Source organism: Entelurus aequoreus, linkage group LG23, assembly GCF_033978785.1.
Source record: "Entelurus aequoreus isolate RoL-2023_Sb linkage group LG23, RoL_Eaeq_v1.1, whole genome shotgun sequence".
NCBI lineage: Eukaryota > Metazoa > Chordata > Actinopteri > Syngnathiformes > Syngnathidae > Entelurus > Entelurus aequoreus.
The window spans coordinates 10,439,898-10,449,897 of NC_084753.1; the positions used below are offsets into that span (position 1 = coordinate 10,439,898).

A 10,000-nucleotide genomic window follows, 5' to 3' on the forward strand; every position below is an offset into this window, starting at 1 on the left:
TTACCACCGTGTTACAGACACTGTCTGGAAACGAATAAGGTATGTAAATAAACATTTACAAACAATGTGTGTAAATAACTAATTTCAACGTATATATCTGCTTCTTATAGTCCGGTGCGGCCATTGAAATGAATTTAAATACATTTAATCGGTGCTTGTCCTCCCAAAAAACCCCCGCAATTTTAGTACAACATTTGCCTCGTTTAGCGGAATAACGCAATGTCTTTTTTGAGCTGCTCCTCTAACAGGAATTGTTATTGTTGTTTATGTTGAGTGTTGGACCGGAAGTCAGAGTTTACAGCAACAGATGACCCAGTGAGCAAAGCCAACGTCCGATCGCCCGGTTCGAACTACCACGTGTCGGGCACACCATTCGGCAGCTTCTCCATATTTTCATTGATAAACGTCCTCTGTAATCGTCGTGCTTTTAATGGTTCTTTGTTCTCATTCGGTGGCTTTTTGTCTTCTCTCTTTCGCACTAACTTTCTCAGTTCCGGTGGTAATAGGGCAGGATTGTGTCGATCTCTAGCTGCGGGCAATCACTACTTCAACCAGTGGCGGGGGGGGAGGCGTCTACCTCAAAGAGACAGCTGGCATCTCAACATAGGCATAGGTCAAGGTACCACTGTGGTGTGAATAGACCAGAACTTCTATGGAAAGTCCCAAAGACATGTCGGCATACACTCATGATGGTTCTAAAGTACAGAGTAGAAAATGACAAACATATTGTGAGAGTTTGAGAGGTTGTTTTTTTCTAATGTCATACCGACTTTTAGGTCTACCCTCGGCCATGTTGTATCATCAAGAAATAGTCACACACAAAATCACTACTTTGCTGGGTTCAGATGCTGGCTTCAGCTCCCTCAGACACCGGGGGAGATCGATAGGTTGGAAAATAATCCAACAGCCATACAGGTCACACTGAGGGTGACCGTATAAACAACTTTAACACTGTTACAAATATGCACCACACTGTGAACCCACACCAAACAAGAATGACAAATCGTACCGCACCATAACACAACATAAACACAACAGAACAAATACCCAGAACCCCTTGCAGCACTAACTCTTCCGGGACACTACAATATACACCACCCGCTACCCCCTACCCCGCCCACCTCAACCTCCTCATGCACGTCCAAAATTCCAAGCTGCTGTTTTGAGGCATGTTAAAAAAAACAATGCACTTTGTGACTTCAATAATAAATATGGCAGTGCCATGTCGGCATTTTTTTCCATAACTTGAGATGATTTATTTTGGAAAACCTTGTTACATTGTTTAATGCATCCAGCGGGGCATCACAACAAAATTAGGCATAATAATGTGTTAATTCCACGACTGTATATATCGGTATCGGTTGATATCGGAATCTGTAATTAAGAGTTGGACAATATCGGAATATTGGATATCGGCAAAAAAAGCCATTATCGGACATTTCTAATAATAATTGTCGATTTTGGCCAGTACATCTACATGTAGGGATGGATACCGGATCCAGTATTTTTATTTTTTTTTGGCACCGATTGAATCCCGCCAGATACAATTAAGAAATTAATTAAACTATTTTATGGAATAATAAATGAACACCATACTAGAAATGCAAATGGTGCATGTGTTCGGAAATGGATGATGGACTTAAACATTTTAGATGAAAGAGATATCATGGAATGATATTTGGAAAAATGCCAATAAGCCCTTTAGAAGAATTACAGATAAGCGGACTAAATAGATTGTGGGCTCTGTACCGAGGATGTCGTTGTGGCTTGTACAGCCCTTTGAGACACTTGTGATTTAGGGCTATATAAATAAACATTGATTGATTGATTTATTGATTGATTGATTGTATTTTACATCTTCTCAGCTGTTTAAAATTGGTGTAGTAGATAGCAAGTTGTGTATGAAGTGTCAGGCAGCCGAGGCAAATCTTGTTCATTTATTGTGGGAATGTCAGGGGGTGTGGTGACGGGAGCAGTGAACCCTTGATGCTGAGTGCCAAGCAGGGAGGTAATGGGTCCCATTCTTATAGTCTTTAATAATAATAATAATAATAATGGATTAGATTTATATAGCGCTTTTCTAGACACTCAAAGCGCTTCACAGAGAAGTGAGAACCCATCATTCATTCACACCTGGTGGTGGTAAGCTACTTTCGTAGCCACAGCTGCCCTGGGGTAGACTGACGGAAGCGAGGCTGCCAGTTTGCGCCTACGGCCCCTCCGACCACCACCTATCATTCATTCATCATTCATTCATCAGTGTGAGCGTCACTGGGGGCAAGGGTGAAGGGTCCTGCCCAAGGACACAACGGCAGCGATTTCTGGATGGTAAGAGGCGGGGAGCCAACCTGCAACCCTTAGGTTTCTGGCATGGCCGCTCTACTCACTACGCCATGCCGCGCCTTTGGTTTGACTCGGCTGGGGTTTGAACTCACAACCTACCGTTCTCAGGGCGGACACTCTAACCACAAGGCCACTGAGCAGGCTTGACTGTGTGATGTCTGTCGGAGTGTTTCCATGCATATTTGTACGTGCTATCACAATGTAATTAAGCTAGCGTCGTTAGCATTAGCTAATATGCTAACATGTTTACGAGTGTCTTTGTTAGTTCTTTTTGTAGGGTTTCAGTTTCGTAAATTCACCAAAACGTCACTGTGGAGTTATTGAGTCTGTTTAGCGGATTGCAGTGCTAGCTTCCGCAGCTAGTGGGTCCATGAAGATGACTTTTGTTTTGTTTGATCAGCCGTTTTACTGCCATGTTGGACACAGTTATAAACATTTACAAAATATTTTTTGTGTAAATAACTAATTTCACAACGTATATATCTGCGGCTATTCAATCAATCAATCAATATTTATTTATATAGCCCTCAATCACAAGTGTCTCAAAGGGCTGCACAAGCCCCAACGACATCATCGGCTCAGATCACCCATCAGGGCAAGGAGAAACTCAACCCAGTGGGATGACAATGAGAAACCTTGGAGAGGATCGCAGATGTGGGCGACCCCCCCCCCCCCTTCCTCTCCTCTAGGACGTCGAGTGGATCTAGCATACTATTGTGAAAGTCCAGTCCATAGTGGATCTAACATAATAGTGTGAGAGTCCAGTCCATAGTGGATCTAACATAATAGTTTGAGGGTCCAGTCCATAGTGGATCTAACATAATAGTGTGAGAGTCCAGTCCATAGTGGATCTAACATAATAGTGTGAGAGTCCAGTCCATAGTGGATCTAACATAATAGTGAGAGTCCAGTCCATAGTGGATCTAACATAATAGTGAGAGTCCAGTCCATAGTGGATCGAACATAATAGTGAGAGTCCAGTCCATAGTGGATCTAACATAATAGTGAGAGTCCAGTCCATAGTGGATCTAACATAATAGTGAGAGTCCAGTCCATGGATCTAACATAATAGTGAGAGTCCAGTCCATAGTGGATCTAACATAATAGTGAGAGTCCAGTCCATAGTGGATCTAACATAATAGTGTGAGAGTCCAGTCCATAGTGGATCTAACATAATAGTGTGAGAGTCCAGTCCATAGTGGATCTAACAAAATAGTGTGAGAGTCCAGTCCATAGTGGATCTAACATAATAGTGAGAGTCCAGTCCATAGTGGATCTAACATAATAATGAGAGTCCAGTCCATAGTGGATCTAACATAATAGTGTGAGAGTCCAGTCCATAGTGGATCTAACATAATAGTGTGAGAGTCCAGTCCATAGTGGATCTAACATATAGTGAGAGTCCAGTCCATAGTGGATCTAACATAATAGTGAGAGTCCAGTCCATAGTGGATCGAACATAATAGTGAGAGTCCAGTCCATAGTGGATCTAACATAATAGTGAGAGTCCAGTCCATAGTGGATCTAACATAATAGTGAGAGTCCAGTCCATGGATCTAACATAATAGTGAGAGTCCAGTCCATAGTGGATCTAACAAAATAGTGTGAGAGTCCAGTCCATAGTGGATCTAACATAATAGTGAGATTCTAGTCCATAGTGGATCTAACCTAATAGTGAGAGTCCAGTCCATAGTGGATCTAACATAATAGTGAGAGTCCAGTCCATAGTGGATCTAACATAATAGTGTGAGAGTCCAGTCCATAGTGGATCTAACATAATAGTGTGAGAGTCCAGTCCATAGTGGATCTAACAAAATAATGTGAGAGTCCAGTCCATAGTGGATCTAACATAATAGTGAGAGTCCAGTCCATAGTGGATCTAACATAATAATGAGAGTTCAGTCCATAGTGGATCTAACACAATAGTGTGAGAGTCCAGTCCATAGTGGATCTAACATAATAGTGAGAGTCCAGTCCATATAGGATCTAACATAATAGTGAGATTCTAGCCCATAGTGGATCTAACATAATAGTGAGAGTCCAGTCCATAGTGGATCTAACATAATAGTGAGAGTCCAGTCCATAGTGGATCTAACATAATAGTGTGAGAGTCCAGTCCATAGTGGATCTAACAAAATAGTGTGAGAGTCCAGTCCATTGTGGATCTAACATAATAGTGAGAGTCCAGTCCATAGTGGATCTAACATAATAATGAGAGTCAGTCCATAGTGGATCTAACATAATAGTGTGAGAGTCCAGTCCATAGTGGATCTAACATAATAGTGTGAGAGTCCAGTCCATAGTGGATCTAACATAATAGTGTGAGAGTCCAGTCCATAGTGGATCTAACATAATAGTGAGAGTCCAGTCCATAGTGGGGCCAGCAGGAGACCATCCCGAGCGGAGACAGGTCAGCAGCGCAGAGATGTCCCCAACCGATGCACAAGGCGAGCGGTCCACCCCAGGTCCCGACTCTATTACTCTATTATAAAAAATAAAAACATTTTACAAAATGTAGTGGGTGTGGCTCATATCCCGGTGCACTCTATGGTCCGAAAATGACGGTACCTACATCTTCCGGCGAGAACACGGCACATCATGTTTCGGAAGGTAAGCTGGAACATGTGTTCGTATGTGCGTGAATGAAGGGCGTGCTCAGTCACAAATAACGACTGAGACTCAAACTATTAACATCATGCATCATTGCAGCGTATTTTGATATTAATGGCTGCTATAAGAAGCAAAAAAAACACAAGTTTGCCTGCACTTTCTTCCATCCTCTACCACCATTACCACCCTTTCTGATCATCTATCACTAAATGCGCTGCTTTCGTACCTCCTGCAGGCGTGCCGGTGTCGTTTGAGGCGAGTTATTATTCCGCCATACTGTAGAAGGACTCCTTAAACCACCGGGGCCTGAAGGGAGATTAGACACACAGCACCGGTCCTGCCCCCCCTCGCCTCCCCCACCCCCCACTGGATATGACAGCACTCCTTGTCAGCCGTGCTCACTGCCACCAAACGTCAACGATCCATTTCGCCCATCTCCGTCCTCCGCATTCTTCCCCGCCTTCCAACCGTGGCTGAGAACAGGTGATAGTAGGTCGAGCAGGGATCAGTCACCCGAGACAAAGATGGACGTGCAGCAGCACCGCCAGGCGCGTAGCTTTGTTCCATGCGGTGCAACACATAAGAAATTAGTCTTACTCGTTTACTTAGGTGGGAAACGAAGCAAGTAAATGCTTTCTATGCAGAAAAAAAACAAACAAAAAAAAAAACATTTCGCTTTTACGCTTTTTGGTTCGGTTGATTGGCAACACTAAATTGACCCTAGTGTGTGAATGTTGTCTGTCTATCTGTGTTGGCCCTGCGATGAGGTGGCGACTTGTCCAGGGTGTACCCCGCTGTCAGAAAAATTGTATGTAAATGATCAAAAAAATTTCCGTTCTGAGTTCCCAATGAACAGACAAGAGGCTGTCTTTGTTGCACCAAGCAAAGGCTTGGAAAATTCCATTGTGTACGATGGGAGGAGACGGGAGGGGGTTATCTATTGTCATCGAAGACCTGCTCAAGCTGAATCCAGGACTAGACCGAGCCCGAGGCATCTTTTTCTTTTGTTTTCAATGTGACCAAAAACAAGAGCTGTTTACATACCCCCCATTCCTTTGGAAGCAGATGTTGTTGTGTAAACAGGGAGTGTCCAAATAAAGGAGGAGACGTACACATTTTTTCGTCAGAGCGTGGTGGAAGACTGCACAGAGAGTACAGTCGCCGCATTTCTCCTTAAAATTGAATTCTGTCTCTGTTTGATTCTTTGCTTTTTTGTCTTGTTTAATAGATGTCATCAGTGTTTGAACCTGACACCCGCCTTCCGCCCGAATGCAGCTGAGATAGGCTCCAGCACCCCCCGCGACCCCAAAACGGACAAGCGGTAGAAAATGGATGGATGGATGGGTTCCAGGTGTGGTAAACACATTTCTACAAATTAGGATTAATATTAATAAATCACATGTTTTCATAGAACAAGACTGTTTATCATAGGGGATTTTAGAATGAGTCATGATTCCTTTTTGGAACGATTCTTAATAGTTTTTTTTGTTTTATAATCCGTCCTGTCCAGCCACACGGACTTGATTAAATGTTTTGGTAGAATTGCATATTGCATTAAACAAAACCATTTAAAAAAAAAAATTGTATAGAAATGTATCACAGATGTTAATCATAGCATCCAGTGTTATTATGGAATGCCCTACCGCAAACAGTTAGGGACTCTACCTCAGTAGAAGCATTTAAGTCCCATCTTAAAACTCATTTGTACATGTAACTAAACATTTTGCAGAATATATCTGTGTAAATAACTAATTTCACAACAAATATACTGTATCTGCGACTTATATATGGAACGGTGCGGCTTATATATGGAACAATATTTTTTTCTTCCAAAAGTGAGTGAGTGCGGCTTATATACCGGATAATATGGGAGATAAAAAATACCAGCCTTTTAGCCTTGCATGAGAAAAGTTCATTTTTTAAATTCATTTAAGAATAAAAACGAATCTCATTGGTAGGTATGAAAAACACCCACCTATCAATCAATCCATCAATGTTTATTCATATAGCCCTAAATCACAAGTGTCTCAAAGGGCTGCACAAGCCACAACAACATCCTCGGTTCAGAACCTACATAAGGGCGAGGAAAAACTCACAACCCAGTGGGATGTCAATGAGAATGACAATGAGAAACCTTGGAGAGGACCTACTTATCATTAACCATTGGGATGGACTTACGCTGTCTTTAAGTTAAAGTGGAGTGGTAAATGTTCACTTTTGGGCGACACGTAGACTAATAAAACCTCTGCCTTGTTTTTGATGGACACACAGACCTATTATTCCCAGAGCCCAAACAAAAGTCTGCGGGATATAGAGCGATTTCTATTCGGGCTCCAGTACTCTGGAATGCCCTCCCGCTAACAGTTCAATCAATCAATCAATCAATGTGTATTTATATAGCCCTAAATCACAAGTGTCTCAAAGGGCTGTACAAGCCACAACGACATCCTCGGTACAGAGCCCACATACAGTTAGAGATGCTACCTCAGTAGAAGCATTTAAGTCCATCTTAAAACTCATTTGTATACGCTAGCCTTTAAATAGACCCCCCCTTTTAGACCAGTTGATCTGCCGTCTCTTTTCTGCTCTGCCCCCCTCTCCTGCGTGGAGAGGTTATCATGTGACCACAGATGAGGCACTAGCGGTTCAAAGTCGGGACCCGGGGTGGACCACTCATCTTTGCATCAGTTGGGGACGTCTCTGCACTGCTGACTTGACTCCACTCAAGATGATCCCCTGCTGGCCCCACTATGGACTGGACTCTCACACTATTAACTAGATCCACTCGACGTCCATTGCACCGGTCGCCCAGGGAGGCGACATCTGCGGTCCCCTCCAAGGTTTCTCATTGTCATCCCATTGGGTTGAGTTTTTTCTTGCCCTGATGTGGGGTCTGAGCCCAGGATGTCGTTGTGGCTTGTGCAGCCTTTGTGACACTTGTGATTAAGGACTATATGAATAGACTTTGATTGATTGATTAAAAAAGGATTCATTGTGAATTGAGAATTGATTCTCAATCGAATCGTTACCCCCAAGAATTGAACCGTGTGGTTCCCAAAGATGTCAGCTCCCAGATGCAGACGGACAACTCCGGACAAGGCGTGCAGGTAGGAACAGGATTTATTCCTCAAAATTAAACACGTACCAAAAACACAAAACAAGGAGAAGGAAAAGCGTGCCGATCGCACGGTAAGCTAAGGCTACCACTTACCACAGGAAGCATAGACTAGGAGACAAGAAATGCTAACGTAACAGGTTGCGTGTAGCAAGCAATGAAGCCAGACTGAGCGTGGCGAGCAAGGTGAATAAATAGCTCTCTGATTAGTGGTTGACAGCAGCTGAGCGTGCCGACCACTAACCAGAAGCAGGTGAACCCAATTAATCCCCATGGAAACTAAAACAAACCCAGAGGTGCACAAACAGGAACTAAGGGAGTCCAAAACTAACAGAACATAAAACATGATCCGGGCCACGGATCATGACATGCACAGTCCTACTGTTTACTACCTTCTATATACATTTTAAAAAAAAAAACCCTCAACATTTAATAACAAGACATAATATATTCTACTGTATATTTCCAGTTCTCACTGATAGCCCCGGAGGATCCTCAAAGCGTCATTGCTACGGTCATCACCCGACCACTACAACAGGGCCACGACGTGGAAATACTTCGTCACATCCTGGGTAACTCCTTTAAGTTAGACCTGGGCTGAAACCACAGGCTTATGTTGTTCTGCCAAATGTTGGTCAAGTTGACAGTCGGGCGCTGTGATCGTTAGCTGTGTTGTTGCCAGGACTGTGAATTTTTAGGCACCACATGAGTCGATTAAGAATTAATTTTAGTTGTTTTTTTTTTAATCATCTAACAATTGTTACAAATAAGAATCGCGATTAATCTGAAAATAATTTTTTTGGGACACCCCGAGTTGTTAGCATTCAGTGTTGTTAGCATTGCAGGCTCCAAGTTGTCACTCCCCATCGCTCACGCAAAAGACAATGTCGAAGATTAAGCGCAACGACAGTGTTCGACTCCACCTGGCATTGCCCAGGCAGCTGCTGAAAGCTGTTAGCAGTCTCGTTCGCGAGCATTCCCTGGACTCTCGCCTTCCGACACTGCGGACGCCAAAGGCTCACCGACGTAAATACGTGTTATTGACGGGGCACAGGTTGAAGATGAAGTGCTTCAAAAAAGTTGTTCAACTTGATTGTCGCAATGAAGGCCGCGCCAAGATTAGCCGCCGTGTTGTTAGCATTGTTCACCCTTAACCCTGAAACTTAACAAAAACTAAAAAAGACAAAACAATAAGACAAACTAATACATAAGAATCAATTCAACACCTAAATTAGACCAGAAATTTGTTAAATATGCCTAAAAAAATGTTTTAATTCTGCAACCTGAAGCCGCAATATTTTACGTAGGTATTTTTAGAAACATGTATTAGAAAATCACGTATTAGAGCACTGTGTTCTGTCCTAAAAACCTACGGTGTGCTACAGCCAACCTCCATGTTGGCTCTGCTGCTTCTTCACAAAACATTTGGATGTATTTTAATTCCTATGAACAATCTGCGCCTTCTAAGGTTTCTTGCACAGGGTCTAAGCCCCAGAGGAAACTGCTTAAAAGATCGGAGAAAAGTTAACCTTTTCATTGCTATGCGAAAGGAAGGTAGCTTAGCTTTGATGTCGGAGAAGAAGAAGCGGCTCGTTTCAGACACACATTGTACAGGGAGACGGAACAGGAACGCTGGCGGGGTCGTCACTTATGGCGCCCCGTAAAAGGTGGGGAAAAGGTGGTTGCCAGACTGGGGCAAAGAAAATAAACTTGATAACATATTACGACAAAGAAACCACAAGACTTGCAGCAGGAGAGGAGGGGGTTGGTGCGGAGGCCTCCGGTAGAGAAGTTGCGGCTCTTTTAGCGCTGCTCCAGCCGTCCATTGCCCCTTGGGGGTTTCAACGGTGGCAGAGGCGTGGAGTGGGGGTACGGGTGTGCGTGCCAATGTAACCATTGTCCATGGTGTGCGTGTGTTTAGTCTGTAGGCCT

At 43.3% G+C, this 10,000-nt stretch overlaps 1 protein-coding gene across 2 annotated transcripts in view; it reads right to left on the reverse strand.

Moving 5' to 3' along the window:
- LOC133640407 (neurexin-3b) overlaps nt 1–10,000 on the reverse strand; it is an 869,211-nt gene that overhangs the window by 170,763 nt on the left and 688,448 nt on the right. The window lies entirely within an intron of this gene.